General features: G+C 41.3%; 1 long non-coding RNA gene across 2 annotated transcripts in view; it reads right to left on the bottom strand.

Moving 5' to 3' along the window:
• Window positions 1-411: 411 nt before the first annotated feature.
• Window positions 412-23,148, bottom strand: part of LOC133236620 (uncharacterized) — a 145,230-nt gene continuing 122,493 nt past the window's right edge. For both annotated transcript variants that reach the window (XR_009732947.1, XR_009732946.1), the window contains 2 exons: window positions 6,094-6,179; window positions 412-2,517 (listed from right to left, as the gene is read on the bottom strand). This is a non-coding gene — a long non-coding RNA (uncharacterized LOC133236620). The remainder of the gene's footprint in view (window positions 2,518-6,093; window positions 6,180-23,148) is intronic.

Below are 23,148 nucleotides of genomic sequence, written 5' to 3'. Positions count from 1 at the left end.
AGTGAAATCCCCCCCAGTTAGACCTGCAGATGCACATCCCAGTGTGTGAGCTGATATGAATCATAACTGTGCTTTCAGCGCTTTTCCTTTGATACAAAAGGGAAAGGTACCAACTGACTGGGACTCACTTTGAGTTGCCTGGATTTTCCAAAGGTTTGGATGAGAGGGACAGGGCGGGGGAACCCGGGGAGGTGTGTTCAGATCTGAGCAAAGGCTGCTCCCTATCCAAGCCATATTCTCTCTCAGATTTCTGTGACTTTTCTTTTAAATTTTTTATTTTGTATTGGGGTAGAGTTGATTAACAATGTTGTGACAGTTTCAGGTGGACAGCAAAGGGACTCAGCCATACATATTCTGCCCCCAACTCCCCTCCCATCCAGGCTGCCACATAACACTGAGCAGGATTCCCTGTACTCTACAGTATGACTTTTATTTTCCAGATAACACAACCACATTTAAGAGCCCTGCTCTGCCTTCCCTTCACCCCCAAAAAGCTGCTTATCAGGGTCCTTAAGAGCTTATTCATGGCAGTCTTCTGAGCAGCCTCAGTCTCATTCTGAGAAGTTTTTTATACAAGTTGTACGAGTTGGAAAAGTACAAGAATAATGGGTACATTTCTGCGATGAGTCAAACGCTTCATCCCTATCAGTCTGTGTGAGGTACAGGATGTCTGTGGTTTTAATGTTTGTGTCCTTAATGGACAAGATTTGATATGTGTGTTTCCTAATCCTGAGCTATTGAAATATTGATTTTCATCCTGACCTGGCCTCCTGGGCACAGAGCCAGTCTATCTGCATCTCTGCCCTCCACATTTAGCCTGTCTTCCTGCTGGCCTAGACTGGGAACACCAGGGTGAGATTAGATTTGTTGGGGGGCAGGGGGAGGAATGTAAAACCAGTGAAATAACTGTCTGGCCTCATTTCTGTTTGACAGAACAGGGCAGCTATTCTTGACATTCTTGGCTAATGTTATCATGTGTTTACCCTAAGAGCCTTTTGCCTTTTATTTTCCTTTTTGATTTTTTAAAATCTTATTTTATTGAAGTAGAGTTGATTGACAATAATGTCTTAATTTCTGCACAGCAAAGGGACTCAGTTATATGTATACACACACACACACACACACACACACACACACACACATACACACATATGCTTTTCCATATTATTTTCTATTATGGCTTATTGTGGTGACTTCCCTGGTGGCTCAGATGATAAAGTGTCTGCCTACAACGTGGGAGACCTGGGTTCAATCCCTGGGTTGGGAAGATCCCCTGGAGAAGGAAATGGCAACCCACTCCAGTATTCTTGCCTGGAAAATCCCATGGACAGAGGAACCTGGTACGCTACAGTCCATGGCGTCGCAAAGAGTCAGACACGACTGAGCGACATTTACTTTACTTTACTATAGGATATTGAATATAGTTCCTTCTACCATGTTGTCCTATCTGATTTGAATATATAGAGGCTATCAGTGAAAATAAAAGAAATCTGAGCTAAAGATCCATTTGAACATTTCAATAGGGTTGTCTAAAATATGTAAAATATTTTACAAGGAATTCCAGAGAAATGAAAAATCTATACCACATCGAAAGTATCTTCTGACATGGAAAATATTAGAAACTTTTCCATTTTTGTGTGCTCTTTGCATATCGATGGTTTGGAACCAAACTCAAAACCTGGTGCTGGGCAGTGTCTGAGGGGCTATCAGTTCAGTTCAGTCGCTCAGTCGTGTCTGACTCTTTGCGACCCCATGAACTGTAGCACGCCAGGCCTCCCTGTCCATCACCAACTCCCGGAGTCCACCCAAACCCATGTCCATTGAGTCGGTGATGCCATCCAACCATCTCATCCTCTGTCATCCCCTTCTCCTCCTGCCCTTAATCTTTCCGAGCATCAGGGTCTTTTCAAATGAGTCAGCTCTTCGTAACAGGTGGCCAAATTATTGGAGTTTCAGCTTCAGCATCAGTCCTTCCAATGAATATTCAGGACTGATTTCCTTTAGGATGGACTGGTTGGATCTCCTTGCAGTCCAAGGGACTCTCAAGAGTCTTCTCCAACACCACAGTTCAAAAGCATCAATTCTTCAATACTCAGCTTTCTTTATAGTCCAACTCTCAATGACCGCTGGAAAAACCATAGCCTTGACTAGACAGACCTTTGTTGACAAAGTAATGTCTCTGCTTTTTAATATGCTATCTAGGTTGGTCATAACTTTCCTTCCAAGGAGTAAGCATCTTTTAATTTCATGGCTGCAGTCACCATCTGTAGTGATTTTGGAGCCCCCCAAAATAAAGTCAGCCACTGTTTCCCCATCTATTTCCCATGAAGTGATGGGACCAGATGCCATGATCTTTGTTTTCTGAATGTTGATCTTTAAGCCAACTTTTTCACTCTCCTCTTTCACTTTCCTCAAGAGGCTCTTTAGATCTTCCTATTTGAACATAGCGGGTGGGGAATGTATATGCCAGGCAACCATCATCCTCTTCAGTTAAACCCCTTTGCACCATGACAATGCCTAGGAAATAGAAATAAAACAAAAGTGAACCCTAAGTAGATGAATAGGCCTTCCAGTAACATGTTTACTGCTTTCTTAAACCTTGTTGACCTCCTTCCTCCGTTCCTGTTTCTAACACCATTTCTTCAGTGCACCGACATAGCCATTCACCTGGACTAGGGCGGTAATTTCCTCCTGTGGTTCCCCTTGCTCAGGCTTCTGCCTTTCAGTATTCACCCTCCATACCATTGCCAGACTGAGGTTTTGAAGATACCCATTCATTTACAGCCCCCTGTGTGGTGCTGTGTTTAGTCGCTCAGTCATATCTGACTCTTTGCGACCCCACGGACTGTAGCCCGCCAGGCTCCTCTGTCCACTGAGATTCTCCAGGCAAGAATACTGGAGTGTGTTGTCATGCCCTTCTCCAGGGGATCTTCCCAACCTAGGGATCAAACCCAGGTCTCCTGCATTGCAGGCAGATTCTTTACCATCTGAGCCACCAGGGAAACCCACGAATACTGGAGTGGGGTAGCCTATGCCTTCTGCAGGGGATCTTCCCGACCCAGAAATTGAACCGGGGTCTCCTGCATTGCAGGCGGATTCTTTACCAGCTGCGCTACCAGGGAAGCCCATACAGTCCCCTAGGAGCCTTTTACTACCCAGAGTCCCATGGCCCTTTATTAACATAAACAGTCGTCCATCTCCACCTGCAAACTTGGCTTCCTTCCAGATCTGTCTTGAACTTTGCCTTTCAGAAATACTGAGATGCCATGTTTCGTGTTTGCCTTTGCACATGGAGTTCATTTTTCTTGGAGATCCATCCCTTTCTTTTTTCGTTTTGGAGACTTCACTCAAGGACATCTCCAGGAATGCTTCCATATTTGCCATTTTTTCCTCCTTAACTTCCCTCCTTCACAGTCAGTCCCTGTATTTGCTTCCATGGCTGTCCTCTCCACATTTACTGGTTTCCTTTGGCCCGTTCATCTCCTTGACTACACAGTGAACTCTTTGAGAGTAGGAGCAGGCTTTGTTTACCTTTGTATCCATAGTGACTCAGTGGAACAGAGAGAGTGTTCATGAGGGTTTTGGACTGAAATTTTAAGAGGATACTGAGAGTAGAAAAAGGAATAATAAAAACAAAAGAAATGGGCATTGGTTACATTTTGATTGCAGTAACAACCCTTTGAGGAAGGATTATTATCTCCATTTTATTGATGAGGAAACTGAGGGTCATAGAGATTAAGCTTGGCCAAAGGTCCCAGACAGCAAGTGGAGGAGCCATAACCCAAGCATGAACATCTAGAATAGTTCTAAGAAATGATCAATAAAGATAAATAAATATTTGTTGAATTGAACTGACTGATAAAATATCTACAAGCATCATTCTTGAGTGTGTTCATCATTAAATCATACACAGGAAGAGAATTTTTAAAGACCATCTGGTTTCTTTTGGTAGGATTTTATCTTAATACCAATTTGATGTAGTAAAATTAGGTAACACTCTCCTGGATTTAAAGAGTCATTCATTAGTTCCTTCAGCAAGTATTTATCAAATACCTATTATGTGCCAGGCATTGTACTAACACATGGGAGTGTGATTTTGGGGAAGAAAACTTGCCCCAATGATGCTTTTCTGGAAACTAATCTGTCTAAAAAAAAAAAAAAAAAAATCCCTGTAATAATGTGGATTGAACTAAACATTGATTCACCAGTGGCTGAGTATTTTACCAACCAGACTCACATAAATCATGCACACTAGTAGACCCTGATCGCTGAAGCCAGGAGCACTTATGAATCACCACGGACTTCTGGATCTTTGGGGGTTTGTTAGTTGGAACAGAAAGGACCGTAAGCAGCCAAAGAATTTATTGAAAGGATTCGTTGGCTCAGAGAACCTGTAGGACAGCTGAAGGACCAGGCTCAGCAACTGGGCAGAATCAGAAGGAGGCGATACATCAGATTTTTGGCTAACATCCCTCTGCAGAACAGGCCAGTGGGGACACTGCTGTCACCGCCAGTCTGTGGTCCACATGGCTGCTGGCCCTGAACTCAGATGGCTCTGATACCACTGCCTCCACTAGAAAAGGGTTACCCTGTGTCCCCACATCGTACTATCATCAACTTCTCTTCCTTATGGGGACTTAGAATTGGCGAGCCCTGTGCACATTTAAGTCTGTGCCTTGGCTGGCAGGGCTGCTGGGATCGTGGTACCCACCTCTGCAGCTACTTCAGAGGATCAAGGGCTCTGCCTCCCCAAAAGGCCTATATGCGGGGGCATTCTCCAAACACAGGCAGGGCATCTAAATAGAAAAATAGTATCTGCTATGGTCACTAAGGTGGACTTTTTAAAATCTCAGTGATGGCTACATTGCGCAGTATCAGCTCAGTTCAGTTCAGTCGCTCAGTCATGTCCGACTCTTTGCGACCCCATGGACTGCAGCACGCCAGGCCTCCCTGTCCGTCACCAGCTCCCGGAGTTTACTCAAACTTATGTCCGTTGAGTCAGTGATGCCATCCAACCATCTCATCCTTTGTTACCCCCTTCTCCTCTCACCCTCAATCTTTCCCAGCATCAGGATCTTTTCAAATGAGTCAGTTCTTTGCAGTATCGTACAGTATGCAAATGAATAAATACTTTTGTTAACAGTACTAATTAAGTTCCTGAACTATCTCGGGTAATTAGTTGCAGTGTTTTATAGAAATAATGGTCAAAGTTTTATCACATGCCTTTCTTTCTGGAAATAATAAAAGTGAAACTATAATAGTTTGTGACCACATCTAATTTCCCCCCTCCCTCTCCTCCTTCCTTCCCTTTCTCCCTCTCTCCTACCCTCCTTCTGTAAACATTTATCAAAGGTCTACTATATCCCAGGCATCGTGCTTGCTGCTAGAAAATCAAAGATAAAAGACAAATAAGACATGCTTTTTACCGTCAAGTTGTCCCTAACATCATGGAGGAGAGACAGACATGGAACAGATTTTGACTCTACCATGTTAGAGGTGCTTGGATAGAAATTGGAAAAGGATTCAGTCAGGACATGAAAAATTGTATGTTCATCTTTACCCCGTGGAATTGAAAGGTTGGAGCTTCCCTGGTGGCTCAGCAGTAAAGAATCCGCCTGCAGGCAAGAGACGTGGGTTTGATCCCTGGGTCAGGAAGATCTCCTGGAGGAGGGAATGGCAACTCATGTCACTATTCTTGGAATTCTCTAGAGAATTCCATGGCCAGAGGAGCCTGGTGGGCTACAGTCCATGGTGTCACAAAGAGTCAGACACGACTAAAACAACTCAGCGTGCATGCACACCAAGAGGTTAGGACAAGCTTTGTAGACAAGGTGGTATTCGAATTGAGTCTTCAAGGATGTAAGTGGTCACCCGGAGAAAAGACAGACGAACATTTCGAACTGGCAGGGTAGGGGGAACTCATGATGAAAGAAGAAGGCATGAAAAGTTGCTGACTAGTCAGAATAACTCTGAACGCTTGAAACGGCTGGAACGTAGTGTTTGGGGGATGCCTGATGGACGGTATGATGTAAGACCTGGATGAAATAAAATGATGAAAGCCGCTCAGTGCATGCAAAGGGGTTTGGAGCTTACCTTAATGGCCCATGGAACCACTGAAAGAATAACATGATCCGATTTATATTTTCAAAAATCACTCAGAGGACAGTGAGGAAGAAGATCTAGAATAAGATGAAAAACCAAGAGGCCAATTAGGAAATTATTTTAGTACAGGCAAAAGATGGCAAGATCATGTAGTACTGTCATCACAGCGGGAATGGAAAAGAGGGTAGAAAATAATTTTTTAGGAGCTGGAGTCTGTAGGACTGTATGGCTGAGGAGAAGACTGGGGTGCCCTTCCTCAAACAGAGACCCTGGGAGGAGGAACAGGATTTTGTTTGGGGGGCACCAGGGCTGGTTGGGTGGAGACTGAGATGACTCTCTAAGCTGTAACCATGTTGATCATCTAGATGGAGATTTTGTATTGGTGGCTGCATATAAAGGACAGGAGCTCAGGAGAGATCTGGGATTGGGGTCAAAAATAAGAGTTTTGTCTCCATAATTACCCTACTAAGAAATCTCTAGGCTCCCCTAGTTACTAGAGGAAAGCTGATAACATATATTCCCAAAGCATGAAACTGGAAAATTCAGGCTTAGTCTCAAAATTTCAAAGTAGGAGCTGAAGTTTGCACCCTCCTAAATCTCAGAGTATTTACAGCAAATAATATTGAATTTAGAAATGCATTTTGACAATGGAAAAGACACTGGGCTGGCAGTCACATCTATGTCTTCCATAGAAACTCTACCCATTACTTGCTTTGTAAATTACTCTGGACTTGATTACATCTTCTCTGCAAAATGAGAACTGATTGATTTCTGTAGTCTTTTTTTTTTTTTTTTTTGGTTCTTGTTGCTGTTCAGTTGCTAAGTCATGTCCAACTCTTTGTGGTCCCATGAACTGCAGCACGTCAGGCCTCCCTCCCCCTCACCATCTCCTGGAGTTCACCCAAGTTCATGTCCTTGAACTTGTTTCGTTCTAAATTAGCCAAAATAATTAGAGTCCCACCTTGGATACATATGAAGCCACGTCCTTTTGATTTTTAAGTTAGGTCTAGCTTGGGCCTCCAGAGATTGATGGGATATCCAATGTCTCTAAGTTATCCAGACTCCTGAGTTGTGGGAATAAACATCTCTTGGAGACAGACCTGCCCTATACACGAGGTAGCCCACCTCGTGGCTGCTTTTGCTCCATCACTGCCTTCCTGAGGACCCACATGGTCACAGCTCAGTGCTCCAGGCTCTCCTGTGACGATGCCATTGCTGTCTCAGGTCTCCGCGCCGAGAGGATGATAATCACTCTCTCAAGGTCCATAGCTCTTGGTTTACATTTCCTTGCTTGGCTGTTTCCCATCACACCCACACTGTCCCTCCTACACTGGAACCACCTCTCCGTCACACTGTTCTTGTGGAGCTGGGCTTATGATTCCAGGCTCACTCTCTGCCATCATGCTGAGACCCCCTTTGGGGACCCTTGGTGTCTTTTCCCGCCAGAAGCCCTTAGTTAGTCTACTCCAATGTACCAGACACTGGTTTGTTGATACCTATTTACTTTGCATTAAAACAATTCTCCCCAAAGCCAGGGACACCCCCAAGAGGACTTGCCGTCTCTAGGACAGAGAAGTGGCTTACAAATTTCAAATAACTGCCTACTGTCATTTTTTTAAAAGCAATTCTAATTGACCAGACACCTATTTAACATTATATATCTCTATAAACAATGGACAACAGTAAGAGAAGAGGAAACACAAAAGGAGGGACCTGGAGAAAACTCGGGAGTGAAACTTTTGTAGTCAGCATCCCATTAAGCAGATACAGTCCCTGTTTAGAAATCATTTTGTTAGGATCCAGTTTTTCAGCTGAGGCTATAGGAAATTCTTGTGGCGTGTGGGAAGGAGGGTGTCCATCATCACGACAGAAAGGATAGTTCGTGCACACCACCCACCCAGCGATCAGCTCTCTGCATACGGTGGCCACATGTTGAGAGCTGCCCTTGCTGCTTCTCCCAACTTATGAAAGTGAGGGCCAACCACGGACTGCCTGGGGGTGGGGGCGAGGCTGGGGGTGAAAATGTCCCCCCCACAGCATCACAGAAGAGCCAGCAAGTGGGAGGGTCTCTGAGACTGCTGAGTAATTTTCAAAGAGAAAGGGCAGTTTTTTCAAGACAGTGTGGGGAAAGCAAGCTGGACTGATGTGTAAGGAGGCAAAACATTCTAGAAGAACATCACCATTTCTTGCACAATCAACCACTGAGTATGTGTCATCAAACACGAGATGATCCTTACCTGGCAATAACACAGCTAAAATAGATCATTTAAGTAATTTCTCACTGTGACTGAGTTCAACATGGTCTTTAAGCTTCCCGTAACAAGAATACTGACACAATAGTCTGAAGTACAGGAACATTTTATTTTCTTCATAATCAGATGAAAATGTTGTGGGTACAGAGGCAGAGAAGAAGGTCATACTGGGTTTTTCTGTGCCTTAAATTTAAACAGCTTTTTTATTTTTTTTAACAGTAACTGTACTATCCTAGTAAACTTTTTGAGATGAAATGAAGAATTTGGGTTTCATCAGGAAATCTACATTCACCTTAAAGAGGATACACAATAGCCTCAACTTCGTTATTTTCTGAAGATGAGTTCTTTGGGAACCAGAATCCTGTTTTTGCTTTGTACTCATTGCTTGTGTCAGGAAGACGTGAGAGACAAAGCCCAGCGGGTTGACTTCAGCCACGACAGCCCGATGTACTGAGCATGAAATATGCGATGTGTGTAATTGCTGGATCCTAATCCCATCTAATGAAAACCCAGGACGGTGACTTGCTGATCCTTGGTTTCATAATTAGAAGTTTTGCAGGAACAGACCAAGTCAAGAGAAGAGGTGTACTTTTATAACTAGCGGTTGCTATAATTAAAGTTATTAGTTAAGGAAGGGCTGTTACTCGGGGCAAAACAATCAGAAGGAAGTTTAAGCAATTAAGTCAAATTCACTGTGGTTGTGAGGGTTTGGGTTTCTTGTCCCCCTTTCTTTCTGGAAAACAAAACAACCTCAGGCAAGGGTTCTGGACTTCTCAAAGAGCATCTTGACTCTGCAGTGGCTGGAGGGCAAACAATGAGCAGTGACCTGTGCTGCTGATTCTATCAGCAGGTTAATTAGGAAAGCTGTGAGTGATGATTAAAAAAAAAAAAAGCCAGCACATTTTCAGTTCATATTGACAAAATCCATGACCTAGGCAGAACCGATGTTTGTTCAATACTAGGAAGACATGCTAGAGGCATTTAGAGGAAAGGACTGACACAGAAAGCTGAAGGTCCAGTTTGGGATGTCCCCTGTTAATAGTGTTAGCAGAATTGATCGTTAGAAATTCCACATGCTTTTTCCTCTCATATAAATTATGTAAGCAGAACTGTTCAGGCCCTCAGACTCATTCTGAAAAACCCAGTTCACTCATGATGGAGTCGTCGTAAAGGAGCTCTGGTTTGGGAGACTGGGTTCTGGTCCAAGCTCTGAAACTAACGTGTTACGAGTTTGGGGACAGTGGGTTTGACTCTGCATTTCCACTTCTAAACTTCAAGACAGTCCAGTCTCAGGAGTGCAGAAAACCCACCTTCCCCACGTAGCATCTTCCACTGGGGGAGTCTGTTCCCAGCTCTGGTACAGGCTGGTAGGAATGCATTGCCCATAGGGCAGTGGCACGGAGTGGCACCTCCTCCTGCAGGATGAATCACTGCATCTGCTGCCTGGGCAGAGACTGATGAGGAATTTGAGAGGAGACCATATGGAGGGTTGTCCTAGGTTTGCAAACCCTGAAGTCAGACCTTGATCAGGAAAAGGCTCCCTGTTCCCTAGTTAAGCTTCTATTTCATTGACCTCAATGTTGGCTATTCTGTTTCCCTTTCCATGACCTGTGTGTGTGTCTGTGTGTGTTAGTCCCTGAGTCATGTCCACCTCTTTGCAACTCCATGGACTGTAGGCCACCAGCTCCTCTGTCCATGGGATTTCCCAGGCAAGAATACTGGAGTGGGGAGCCATTTTCTCCTCCAGGGGAATCTTCCTGACCCAGGGCTCAAACTTGGGTCTTCTGAATTGCAGGCAGATTCTTTACCATCTAAGCCACAGGGAAGCCCATTCCATGACCATGAGTCATTCCCAGTCCCCCAGAATTTGTCCCCTAGGAAACACCACAAGCCATTTCCTTGTGTTGCTGACAAGCTTGAAGTGTCTATGGGATTGCTTAAGGGTCATGGAAAAGAGGTAAAAGGGAGTAAAAGGGCTCCTCCTAGACCTGGCATTGACTTTCCCTCCCTGCCCCTTCCCCCACTTAGAGAGGCCACCACTGGTGATGCCCAGTTGGCTCAGGGCAAGGAGCCACCACAGAAAAAGGTAGGGAGAAGGGACCTCTCTCAGGAGGCTCAGGATGTAAGGGATGTAACTGACAAACCTCTGACTGAAAAATAAGACAGTCAGGTATGCTCAAAATGTTCTTTTGACACAGTGACTCACCACCTCAGAGATGATTTCAAAACATTATTCCCTGAAGCCTGACTGTCAACACTTGAGCATCTTTAGAGACTTAAGCTCCAAATTTAATCCTGTGATATTCTGCACCCTTTAAAAGTCTGGTGGTAAGAGATACAAGTATTGACTTCGCAAAGTGAGTTCAGAGATTTGATTGAAAAATTAAAATACATTTAAATAATCTCACTCGCTCTGGTTTATAGGAGCAAGAATATTGTGTATTTGGACAAAGTTGGCTGGATGGCATATTGAAAACCTCAGATGAAAATGAGGAGAGGGAGACCTTATAAGTTACATGGAAGAATCACAGGACATCCCTGGGAAGGTCATAATAGCAAGAGTCTTAAAAGAAATAGCAATAGAAGACCTTAATTAGCAAGGTCTTAACAAGGGGCAATTGGAAGTGGAATGAATAGAGTTGGAATAATTGAGCTCTGAAAATACACAGGGAGATGGAAACTCAACTCAGGGAACTAAATACACCATAAATTAGATAAAAGCAGAATCTCAAAACCAGAATCTATGCCAGAGGCGCAGACAGGGGATTTTTATTGCTTTTAAGGGGTGACAGTTGGAGCAGCATGGGCTTACTGGTTATGTACCTCTGTTCCATCCTATCTGCCCCTACGCTTTGCCTCATATGATAGGAAAGCTTAACGTGTAAGGTTGCATTGGCCAAATGCCAGGCAGAAATATTGAGGAAGGGGTGCCACTAAAAACAAAAATTTCACATTGAGATTTGCTAGTGAAAATTTTACTTTTTTTTTTTACAAATAGTCATGGTACTTTCAGGTACACAGGCATTTTCTCTACTTTCACAACCTCTGTCTTGTCAGTTCAATTGTCACTCAGTCGTTTCTGACTCTTTGCAACCCCATGAACTGCAACATGCCTGGCCTCCCTGTCCATCACCAACTCCCGGAGTTCACCCAAACTCATGTCCATTGAGTTGGTGATGTCATCCAACCATCTTATCCTCTGTTCTCCCCTTCTCCTCCTGCCCTCAATCTTCCCCAGCATCGGGGTCTTTTCAAATGAGTTAGCTCTCCACATCAGGTGGCCAAAGTATTGGAGTTTCAGCTTCAACATCAGTCCTTCCAATGAACACCTAGGACTGATCTCCTTTAGGATGGACTGCTTGGATCTTCTTGCAGTCTAAGAGACTCTCAAGAGTCTTCTCCAACACCACAGTTCAAAAGCATCAATTCTTCGGTGCTCAGCTTTCTTCACAGTTCAACTCTCACATCCATACATGACTACTGGAAAAACCATAGCCTTGACTAGACAGACCTCTGTTGACAAAGTAATGTCTCTGCTTTTGAATATGCTATCTAGGTTGGTCATAACTTTCCTCCCAAGGAGTAAGCGTCTTTTAATTTCATGGCTGCAATCAACATCTGCAATGATTTTGGAGCCCAGAAAAATAAAGTCAGCCACTGTTTCCACTGTTTCCCCATCTATTTGCCATGAAGTGATGGGACCGGATATCATGATCTTCGTTTTGTAAATGTTGAGCTTTAAGCCAACTTTTTCACTCTCCTCTTTCACTTTCATCAAGAGGCTTTTTAGTTCCTCTTCACTTTCTGCCGTAAGGGTGGTGTCATCTGCATATCTGAGGTTATTGATATTTCTCCCGGCAATCTTGATTCCAGCTTGTGTTTCTTCCAGCCCAGCATTTCTCATGATGTACTCTGCATAGAAGTTAAATAAGCAGGGTGACAATATACAGCCTTGACGTACTCCTTTTCCTATTTGGAACCAGTCTGTTGTTCATGTCCAGTTCTAACTGTTGCTTCCTGACCTGCATACAGATTTCTCAAGAGGTAGGTCAGGTGGTCTGGTATTCCCATCTCTTTCAGAATTTTCCACAGTTTATTGTGATCCACACAGTCAAAGGCTTTGGCATAGTCAATAAAGCAGAAATAGATGTTTTTCTGGAACTCTCTTGCTTTTTCCATGAACCAGCGGATGTTGGCAATTTGATCTCTGGTTCCTCCGCCTTTTCTAAAACCAGCTTGAACATCTGGAAATTCATGGTTCAAGTATTGCTGAAGCCTGGCTTGGAGAATTTTGAGCATTACTTTACTAGCATGTGAGATGAGTGCAATTGTGTGGTAGTTTGAGCATTCTTTGGCATTGCCTTTCTTTGGGATTGGAATGAAAACTGACCTTTTCCAGTCCTGTGGCCACTGCTGAGTTTTCCAAATTTGCTGGCATATTGAGTGCAGCACTTTCACAGCATCATCTTTCAGGATTTGAAATAGCTCTACTAGAATTCCATCACCTCCACTAGCTTTGTTCGTAGTGATGCTTTCTAAGGCCCACTTGACTTCACATTCCAGGATGTCTGGCTCTAGGTCAGTGATCACACCATCATGGTTATCTAGGTCGTGAAGATCTTTTTGTATAGTTCTTCTGTGTATTCTTGCCACCTCTTCTTAATATCTTCTGTTTCTGTTAGGTCCATACCATTTCTGTCCTTTATCGAGCCCATCTTTGCATGAAATGTTCCCTTGGCATCTCTAATTTTCTTGAAGAGATCTCTAGTCTTTCTCATTGTATTGTTTTCCTCTGTTTCTTTGTGTTGATCGCTGAGGAAGGCTTTCTTATCTCTCCTTGCTATTCTTTGGAACTCTGCATTCAAATGGGTATATCTTTCCTTTTGTCCTTGCCTTTAGCTTCTCTTCTTTTCACAGCTATTTGTAAGGCCTCCCCAGACAGCCATTTTGCTTTTTTGCATTTCTTTTTTGGGGGTTGGTCTTGATTCCTTTCTCCTGTACAAAGTCACGAACCTTTGTCCATAGTTAATCAGGCACTCTGTCTATCAGATCTAGTCCCTTAAATCTATTTCTCACTTCCACTGTATAGTCATAAGGGATTTAATTAGGTCATACCTGAATGGTCTAGTGGTTTTCTCCACTTTCTTCTTTCTTGTAAGTCTCTAAATATCATATTCTGATTATATTATTTCCCTGCTCAACATATATAAGTCTCTTCGTATCTGTGGAATTAAGTCCAGCTATCTCAGCCTAGCCCTTGTGCAAGTTCTGCATTATCCAGATCCATGGGTGTTGACCTACAGTCTACAGCAGACCTGTGCCCCTTCATAGAGGGATGTGACAGGTGCTGGTCCCCACAGTGGATGTTAGTGGTTTGCATTTGGCACTCATTTCTTTTCCTCCTTCCTTTATCCTGGCAACCCGCTCCAGTATTCTTTCCTGGAGAATCCCATGGACAGAGGAGCCTGGTGCGCTAGAGTCCATAGGGCCGCACAGAGTCAGACACGAATGTAGTGACTTTGCAGGTATCCTAAGATAACCCATATTTTTCTCAGATCTCCATTTATACTCTACTTGGAAATGCATCTCAGAGTAAAAGGAAGGCTCTGATTGGTCTAACAATAATCCAAATCCTGTTGTCAATGATTGGTTTAGAAATGTGCTAATTACACAGTTCTGGCCAATGAGATGTGAGAAGTGTGTCAGAGGCCTCTGGAACTTTTCTTGGTCTTGAGAGAGGCTTAGAAAGAAGTGAAGTCTGTCTTTGGATGCTGCATGTGACTGGGTTTCCTGAAAGTAAGCCAGCCCCAAGGATGGAAGAGCAGAGAGAATCTAGGTCCTTAATGGCAACCCCCAGCTGCTGAAGCAACTACTAACTCTCCAGTCTGCCCTGCTTCTGGACATCCTGTGATACTGATATGATACTATTTCATAGTTTAAATCAGGGTCAGCCTTTCAGCTACTTGCAGCCAAAAACATTGCCCCCCATGTTGGCCCCTTTTTATTTACTGCTTCAACCTCATTCCAGTCTGAATCTTTACACTTCAGGGTCCCCGCTGGATGTATCTGTGCGTCTCTATAAATGCCCCCCCAAACACCCTCCCTCCTTCCCTCTGCCCAGCTTCTGACATCCTCACCATTAAAAAGCTTTTAAAAACATCCTTACCATTAAGAACTCTTTCCTTATAATCCACTCTCTCCTACCGCAAGTTTTCCCTCCTTTGAATTCCTAAACCCTTTCCTTGCATCTCTTCTGGCATTTTTCCTGTTCAGGCATTATAGTTATTTGTGTGAACATCAGGTCTTTTTCTCATTGGAAAGTCCTGGGCTGTGTCATTTATAGTTTTGTGTTCACCTCCTACCTACAGTAGAGTCTGTGTTTAATATAAAGCACAAGAAATTGGTTGATGGAATCAGATATGACTAGACTGACTTACCACCCACCCTCTGAGAACTCAGTGGACACTAATTAGCGTAATAATGAAGTAAGAAAACTAATGACGCAGTTGATTCTCTCAAATGTCACCTCCATGTGAGACATGTATGAAAATGAAATTTTTGAAGAATCTGGCCTCTCTAGTAAATCAAGTTGAGTGAAATTCAGTGGTGACAATTGAATGACATTGTAAACAATAGGATCAATTCACTAAGAAAGCTCTTTGCATTTAAAATGCAAGAGTAAATTGCCCAAAGAGCTTGGCTCTGGTTTTTCAGTTGAGTGGAACAGTCAGATGCCCAGATTTCAAGAGCAAAATTGGAACAAAACATAGTGCAGAAATTATGCTCCCAATTCATCTGATGAAATAATTGGCTTGTAGGATTTACAATACTGTGACAAATCTAACAATTAGGAAACTGACATCTTGGTTTGAGACGAAGGCTATATATCATACTGTTAAGTGGCAATAGAATATTGACTTCATTCAGAAATCATGGGTCCCATTTATGTTCACCTTGTGATAATTTATTGACACACCACTCATGATTTCTACACTCTTCTGTCAAGGTATTTTGTTTCCATAAAATGATGAACATAATATGCTGTTCTTTCATGAATACAACATATTTTAAATAAGGATATTAATGTTAATATTTTCTGTTCTATGCATTTCCTGTTTTTTCAGAGAATTTTTTGGTCTTATGTTTTGATCAAATCTTCTTCAAATGTCTGGCAACCTTTGGTTGTTCACATGCATTCCAGACTATGGCAATAAAAAGTGTGTTTAGAAGCTCAAAAAGAAGGAAAGAAATCATGGGTCAATAACCTTGCATTTCTTTTTCATGGGATCTTTTAAAACAATGACATTATTTGTTGATTTCTGACCCATGTCTGACTGTAAAGATACAACTAAGATTGGAGACACATTTTAACTTCATCATAATTTTTAATTAATTTGAAATATTTTATGCATACAGGAAAACACAGACACCCCATATACCCAGCATCCTTATTTAACATGATAATATTAGGCTGCATTTGCAATATTTATTTTATATTTTAGATCACCTCCTTTTGTGTGATGCTCAGGATAAATTTCTACTCAGATTTTGAATTCATAAATCATTGATTTTCTTGAGTTTTAGTTTTGATTTAGAGAGTAAATTTACAGAGAGTAAAATACATAGTAAATAAGTATAAGTCCAGTGATTTTTGACAGACCTACACACCTGTGTAAACAAACATCCCAGTGTAGATGTACATTTTCATCACTCTAGAGACCTTGCTTGTGCCATGCTGCCGTCAGTCCCTCTCAAGAAGCAAATCCTGTTCTGTCACAGTAGATTATTTTTGCCTGTTCTTAAACGCCATGTAAATGAAATCATATGGTATACATATTCTTTTGTGCGTCTGACTTCTTTAGCATGACAAAAAGGGTTGAAGATTTACCGATGTTGTTACATGTTTCCATTTTCCTCTTTAGATTGCTTAGTAATTTTCAATCATATGAATATACTATAATTTCCTTATCCATTCTCTTTCTAATGGACTTTAGGGTAAGCTTGGGATTATGAATAAAGTTGCAGTGAACATTTTTGTGCATGTCTTTTGGTAGATACGTGTTTTAATTTTCTTGAGTTAAATACTTAGAATGGAATTGCTGAGTCTTGGGGAGGTACATTTTTAATTTTATAAGAAGCCAAGAAACTTTTTGTATAGGGATTGTACAATTTTATATACCCAACAATGGTATGAGAGTGCTAATCACTGCACATTCTTGCCCGCATTTGATGGTTGTTAGTCTTTTTAACTATTATTTTTTAGTGGAATGAGTGGCTTCTCATTGTGGTTTTAATTTGCATTTCTTTGTTGACTAGGAAAATTGAGCACTCCATGTTTTCTTTTTATCATACTAATATACTTTTGGTGAAGTATCTAAGCATTTTGCCCATTTGAAAATAAGTTTCCTTTTTAAAAATGTTGATTTGTAGTGGATTTATGTATTTTGGATTCAAGTCCCTTGATATATAATTTTATATATATATATATATGTATATATGATTTTTCTCTTGTGACTTCCCTTTGCATTTTCTTAATGGTATATTTTGATTAGTAGAAATTTTTGCTTCTCTTTTCCTACTTTTTGGAGTTAGTAAAATATTTTTTAGTATTCTGTTTCCTCTATTGACTTTTCAAAAATAGCTTTTTTAAGGCATAGTTGACATAATAAACGGTACATATTTAAAGTGTACAATTTTATAGGTTTTGTCATATGTATACACCTGCAAAACCATTCCCATAACCAAGATAATAAACATATCCATCACTCTTGACATATTTCTTCAGTGCTCCTTCTGTAATCTTTTTCCCCATCTCTTCTCCTCCCCATTTTTTTTAATCCCTTTGTAGTAACTACAGATATGCTTTCTGTTACTATAGATTAGTTTGCATTTTTTAGAATTGTATAAAAATGGAATCATGCTCTGTCTACTCTTTTTTTGTCCGGCTTCTTCCAGTAGCATAATGAATTTTGGTTCACCCTTATACTTAGAAGTGAAAATCACTCAGTTGTGTCCAACTCTTTGGGACTCCATGGACTATACAGTCCATGGAATTCTCCAGGCCAGAATACTGGAGAGGGTAGCCTTTCCCTTCTCCAGGGGATCTTCCCAACCCAGGGATCAAACCCAGGTCTCCCCCATTACAGGCAGACTCTTTACCAGCTGAGCCACAAGGGAAGACCTCCTTATATTTGAGTGTGTCAATTCATTACTTTCTATTACAGGGAAGTATTCCATTTGTATCCATTCATGTACTTATGAACATTGGGACTGTGTTCAGTTTGGGGCTATTAAAGATAAAATTTCTATAATCATTTGAGTGCAAGTCTTAGTTTTGGCACATGCTTTCTGTTCTCTTGAGTTAATCTCTGGTAGGAGAATGGCTGAATCCTATGATAGGCTTAGGTTTAACATTTTAAGAAACTGTCAAGCTGTTTTCCCATGGTTGCATTATTTTATATCCCCATTCTCTGTGTAGGAATGTTCAGGTACTCCACATATTCATCCACACTGATATAATTTTAGACATTCTAATAGATGCTATGGCATCTCACTGTGACTTTAATTTGCATTTCCTTAATGACTGAGATTGAACATTTTTTTAAAATCTGCTTATTTTCTTTGGCCAAATATGTATTCAAATCTTTTGACCATTAAAAAAAAACTGGGTTGTTGTTTTCTTACTATTGAATTTTGAGAATTCTTTATATTTTCTGGATCCAAATTTTTTTATCAGAGATGATTTGCAAATATTTACCCTTATTTGTATTTGGTATTTTCATCCTCTTCATTTTCTTATCATAAATGGCAGGAGTTTCTATTTCTGATTAAATGTAATTTATCAATTTGTTCTTTTATGGATCTTGCTTTTGTTGTTGTATCTAAGAAATCTTTGCCTTACCCAAGGTCACAGAGACTTTCTCCTATGTGTTCTTCTATAAAGTTTAAAGTTTGGGTTTTATATTTAGATCTGTGATCCACTTTGAGTTAATTTTTGTATTGATAGAAGTTTACTTTTTGCATATGGATATCCAGTTGTGGGGCTTCTCTGGTGTCTCAGACAGTAAAAGAATCTGCCCACAATGGGGAGACCCAGGTTCACTCCCTGGATTGGGAAGATGCCCTGGAGAAGGAAATGGCAACCCACTCCAATATTCTTGCCTGGAGAATTCCACGGACAGAGGAACCTGGCAGGCAATAGTCCATGGGTTGCAAAAGTTGGACATGACTGAGCCACTAATGCACACACATCCGATTGTGATGCAACATTTGTTGAATGTCAGTTGACTTTTTAGGTATTCCTCTTTGTATTTGTTTTAAAAACTATTGCCCTAGGGAGTTTATTATACATTCTTAGTTTGTCATAGTCCACTTAAAGTAATATTGTACTACTTCATGTAAAATATGAGAATCTTGCAGTAGTATAATTCCATATGCTACTACTCCATTCTTTATGAATTATCATATATTTTGCTTCTATTTATGTTGTAAAATCCACACCAAAATGTTCAGATCAGATCAGATCAGTCGCTCAGTCATGTCCGACTCTTCACGACTCCATGAATCGCAGCACACCAGGCCTCCCTGTCCATCACCAACTCCCGGAGTTCACTCAGACTCATGTCCATAGAGTCAGTGATGCCATCCAGCCATCTCATCCTCTGTCGTCCCCTTCTCCTCCTGCCCCCAATCCCTCCCAGCATCAGAGTCTTTTCCAATGAGTCAACTCTTTGCATGAGGTGGCCAAAGTACTGGAGTTTCAGCTTCAGCATCATTCCTTCCAAAGAAATCCCAGGGCTGATCTTCAGAATGGACTGGTTGGATCTCCTTGCAGTCCAAGGGACTCTCAAGAGTCTTCTCCAACACCACAGTTCAAAAGCATCAATTCTTCGGCCCTCACCCTTCTTCACAGTCCAACTCTCACATCCATAACATGACCACAGGAAAAACCATAGCCTTGACTAGACGAACCTTTGTTGCCAAAGTAATGTCTCTGCTTTTGAATATGCTATCTAGGTTGGTCATAACTTTCCTCCCAAGGAGTAAGCGTCTTTTAATTTCATGGCTGCAGTCACCATCTGTAGTGATTTTGGAGCCCAGAAAAATAAAGTCTGACACTGTTTCCACTGTTTCCCCATCTATTTCCCATGAAGTGATGGGACCGGATGCCATGATCTTCGTTTTCTAAATGTTGAGCTTTAAGCCAACTTTTTCACTCTCCACTTTCACTTTCATCAAGAGGCTTTTGAGTTCCTCTTCACTTTCTGCCATAAGGGTGGTATCATCTGCATATCTGAGGTTATTGATATTTCTCCTGGCAATCTTGATTCCAGCTTATGCTTCTTCCAGCCCAGCGTTTCTCATGATGTACTCTGCATATAAGTTAAATAAACAGCGTGACAATATACAGCCTTGACGAACTCCTTTTCCTATTTGGAACCAGTCTGTTGTTCCATGTCCAGTTCTAACTGTTGCTTCCTGACCTGCATACAGATTTTTCAGGAGGCAGGTCAGGTGGTCTGGTATTCCCATCTCTTTCAGAATTTTCCACAGTTTATTGTGATCCACACAGTCAAAGGCTTTGGCATAGTCAATAAAGCAGAAATAGATGTTTTTCTGGAACTCTCTTGCTTTTTCCATGATCCAGCGGATGTTGGCAATTTGATCTCTGGTTCCTCTGCCTTTTCTAAAACCAGCTTGAACATCAGGAAGTTCACGGTTCACATATTGCTGAAGCCTGGCTTGGAGAATTTTGAGCATCACTTTACTAGCGTGTGAGATGAGTGCAATTGTGTGGCAGTTTGAGCATTCTTTGGCATTGCCTTTCTTTGGGATTGGAATGAAAACTGACCTTTTCCAGTCCTGTGGCCACTGCTGAGTTTTCCAAATTTGCTGGCATATTGAGTGCAGCACTTTCACAGCATCATCTTTCAGGATTTGGAGTAGCTCAACTGGAATTCCATCACCTCCACTAGCTTTGTTCATAGTGATGCTTTCTAAGGCCCACTTGACTTCACATTCCAGGATGTCTGGCTCTAGGTCAGTGATCACACCATCGTAATTATCTGGGTCGTGAAGATCTTTTTTGTATAGTTCTTCTGTGTATTCTTGCCATCTCTTCTTAATATCATCTGCTTCTGTTAGGTCCATACCATTTCTGTCCTTTATCGAGCTCATCTTTGCATGAAATGTTCCTTTGGTATCTCTGATTTTCTTGAAGAGATCCCTAGTCTTTCCCATTCTGTTGTTTTCCTCTCTTTCTTTGCATTGATCACTGAAGAAGGCTTTCTTATCTCTTCTTGCTATTCTTTGGAACTCTGCATTCAGACGTTTATATCTTTCCTTTTCTCCTTTGCTTTTCGCTTCTCTTCTTTTCACAGCTATTTGTAAGGCCTCCCCAGACAGCCATTTTGCTTTTTTGCATTTCTTTTCTATGGGAATGGTCTTGATCCCTGTCTCCTGTACAATGTCATGAACCTCATTCCATAGTTCATCAGGCACTCTATCAGATCTAGTCCCTTAAATCTATTTCTCACTTCCACTGTATAGTCATAAGGGATTTGATTTAGGTCATACCTGAATGGTCTAGTGGTTTTCCCTACTTTCTTCAACTTAAGTCTGAATTTGGCAATAAGGAGTTCATGGTCTGAGCCACAGTCAGCTCCTGGTCTTGTTTTTGCTGACTGTATAGAGCTTCTCCATCTTTGGCTGCAAAGAATATAATCAATCTGATTTCGGTGTTGACCATCTGGTGATGTCCATGTATAGAGTCTTCTCTTGTGTTGTTGGAAGAGGGTGTTTGTTATGACCAGTGCATTTTCTTGGCAAAACTCTATTAGTCTTTGCCCTGCTTCATTCCGTATTCCAAGGCCAAATTTTCCTGTTACTCCAGGTGTTTCTTGACTTCCTACTTTTGCATTCCAGTCCCCTATAATGAAAAGGACATCTTTTTCAGATGTTAGTTCTAAAAGGTCTTGTAGGTCTTCATAGAACCATTCAACTTCAGCTTCTTCAGCGTTACTGGTTGGGGCAGACTTGGATTACTGTGATATTGAATGGTTTGCCTTGGAAATGAACAGAGATCATTCTGTCATTTTTGAGATTGCATCCAAGTACTGCATTTCGGACTCTTTTGTTGACCGTGATGGCCACTCCATTTCTTCTGAGGGATTCCTGCCCGCAGTAGTAGATATAATGGTCATCTGAGTTAAATTCACCCATTCCAGTCCATTTCAGTTCGCTGATTCCTAGAATGTCGACATTCACTCTTGCCATCTCTTGTTTGACCACTTCCAATTTGCCTTGATTCATGGACCTGACATTCCAGGTTCCTATGCAATATTGCTCTTTACAGCATCGGACCTTGCTTCTATCACCAGTCACATCCACAGCTGGATATTGTTTTTGCTTTGGCTCCATCCCTTCATTCTTTCTGGAGTTATTTCTCCACTGATCTCCAGTAGCATATTGGGCACCTACTGACCTGGGGAGTTTGTCTTTCAGTATCCTATCATTTTGCCTTTTCATACTGTTCATGGGGTTCTCAAGGCAAGAATACTGAAGTGGTTTGCCATTCCCTTCTCCAGTGGACCACATTCTGTCAAATCTCTCCACCATGACCCGCCTGTCTTGGGTTGCCCTACGGGCATGGCTTAGTTTCATTGAGTTAGACAAGGCTGTGGTCCTAGTGTGATTAGATTGACTAGTTTTCTGTGAGTATGGTTTCAGTGTGTTTGCCCTCTGATGCCCTCTTGCAACACCTACCATCTTATTTGGGTTTATCTTACCTTGGGCATGGGGTATCTCTTCATGGCTGCTCCAGCAAAGCGCAGCCATTGCTCCTTACCTTGGATGAGGGGTATCTCCTCACCGCCGCCCTTCCTTCCAAAATGTTACTATAGTTAATTTAAATGGTCAATTTTGCTTTAAATAAATTTTAAAAAATAAGAAAGGCAGGTTTTTAAAAATGTATCCACATATTTACTAAGAGCGTTATTGATTTCTCTTTGTATAATTAAAGTTCCATCTGTTATCATTTCTCTTCAGTCTGAAGAATGTCCTTTAGCATTTCTTGAGGTGAGGATCTGCTAGTAATGCATTCTCTTAGCTTTCTTTTATCCAGAAATTTATTTAAACCTCATTTATTGAAGGATATTTTCACTGGCTGTAGAATTCTAGGTTGACAGTTTTGTCTCTGTGTTTTATACATATCCATATCATTCAATTGTTTTCTGACTTTTGTTGTTTTCTGTGAGTAATAGTCATTCATAATTCTTATCTTTGTTCCTTGATGTACAATATCTCTTTCTTTTCCTCTAAATGCTTTACAATTTATCTTTGATTTTTACTACTTGGACTATGATATGCCTACTTATGATTTTCTTCATGTCTTCCATCAATTTTGGAAAATTCTCATCTACTAATGCTTACTTTTTCCCCTCTCCTCTCTCCTCTCCTTCTTCATCTCCACTTACACTATGCTAGATCACTTTGTATTGTCCCTCAGGCCACTGAGGTTTTATTTGTTTTTATTTCCAACATTTTTTTCTTCATGTTTAGCAATTTGGAAAATTTCTGTTGAGCCATCTTCAGGGTCACTGATGCCTTTTTTATAGTATCCAATTTGCTATTAAATTTATTCAAGGGATCTTTATTTCAGATTTTGTATTTTTCAGTTTAATATCCATTGGCTCCTTTTTATTGTTTATATTTATTGACTAAGATTCCCCATCTCTTACATCACATTTATTCATGCTTTATTTCATGTCCTTAAGGATATTTATAATAGGTGTTT

This window comes from Bos javanicus, chromosome 23 (assembly GCF_032452875.1).
Source record: "Bos javanicus breed banteng chromosome 23, ARS-OSU_banteng_1.0, whole genome shotgun sequence".
Lineage (NCBI taxonomy): Eukaryota > Metazoa > Chordata > Mammalia > Artiodactyla > Bovidae > Bos > Bos javanicus.
The sequence above is the reverse complement of the archived record's forward strand: the minus strand, read 5'-3'. Positions and strand labels throughout refer to the sequence as shown.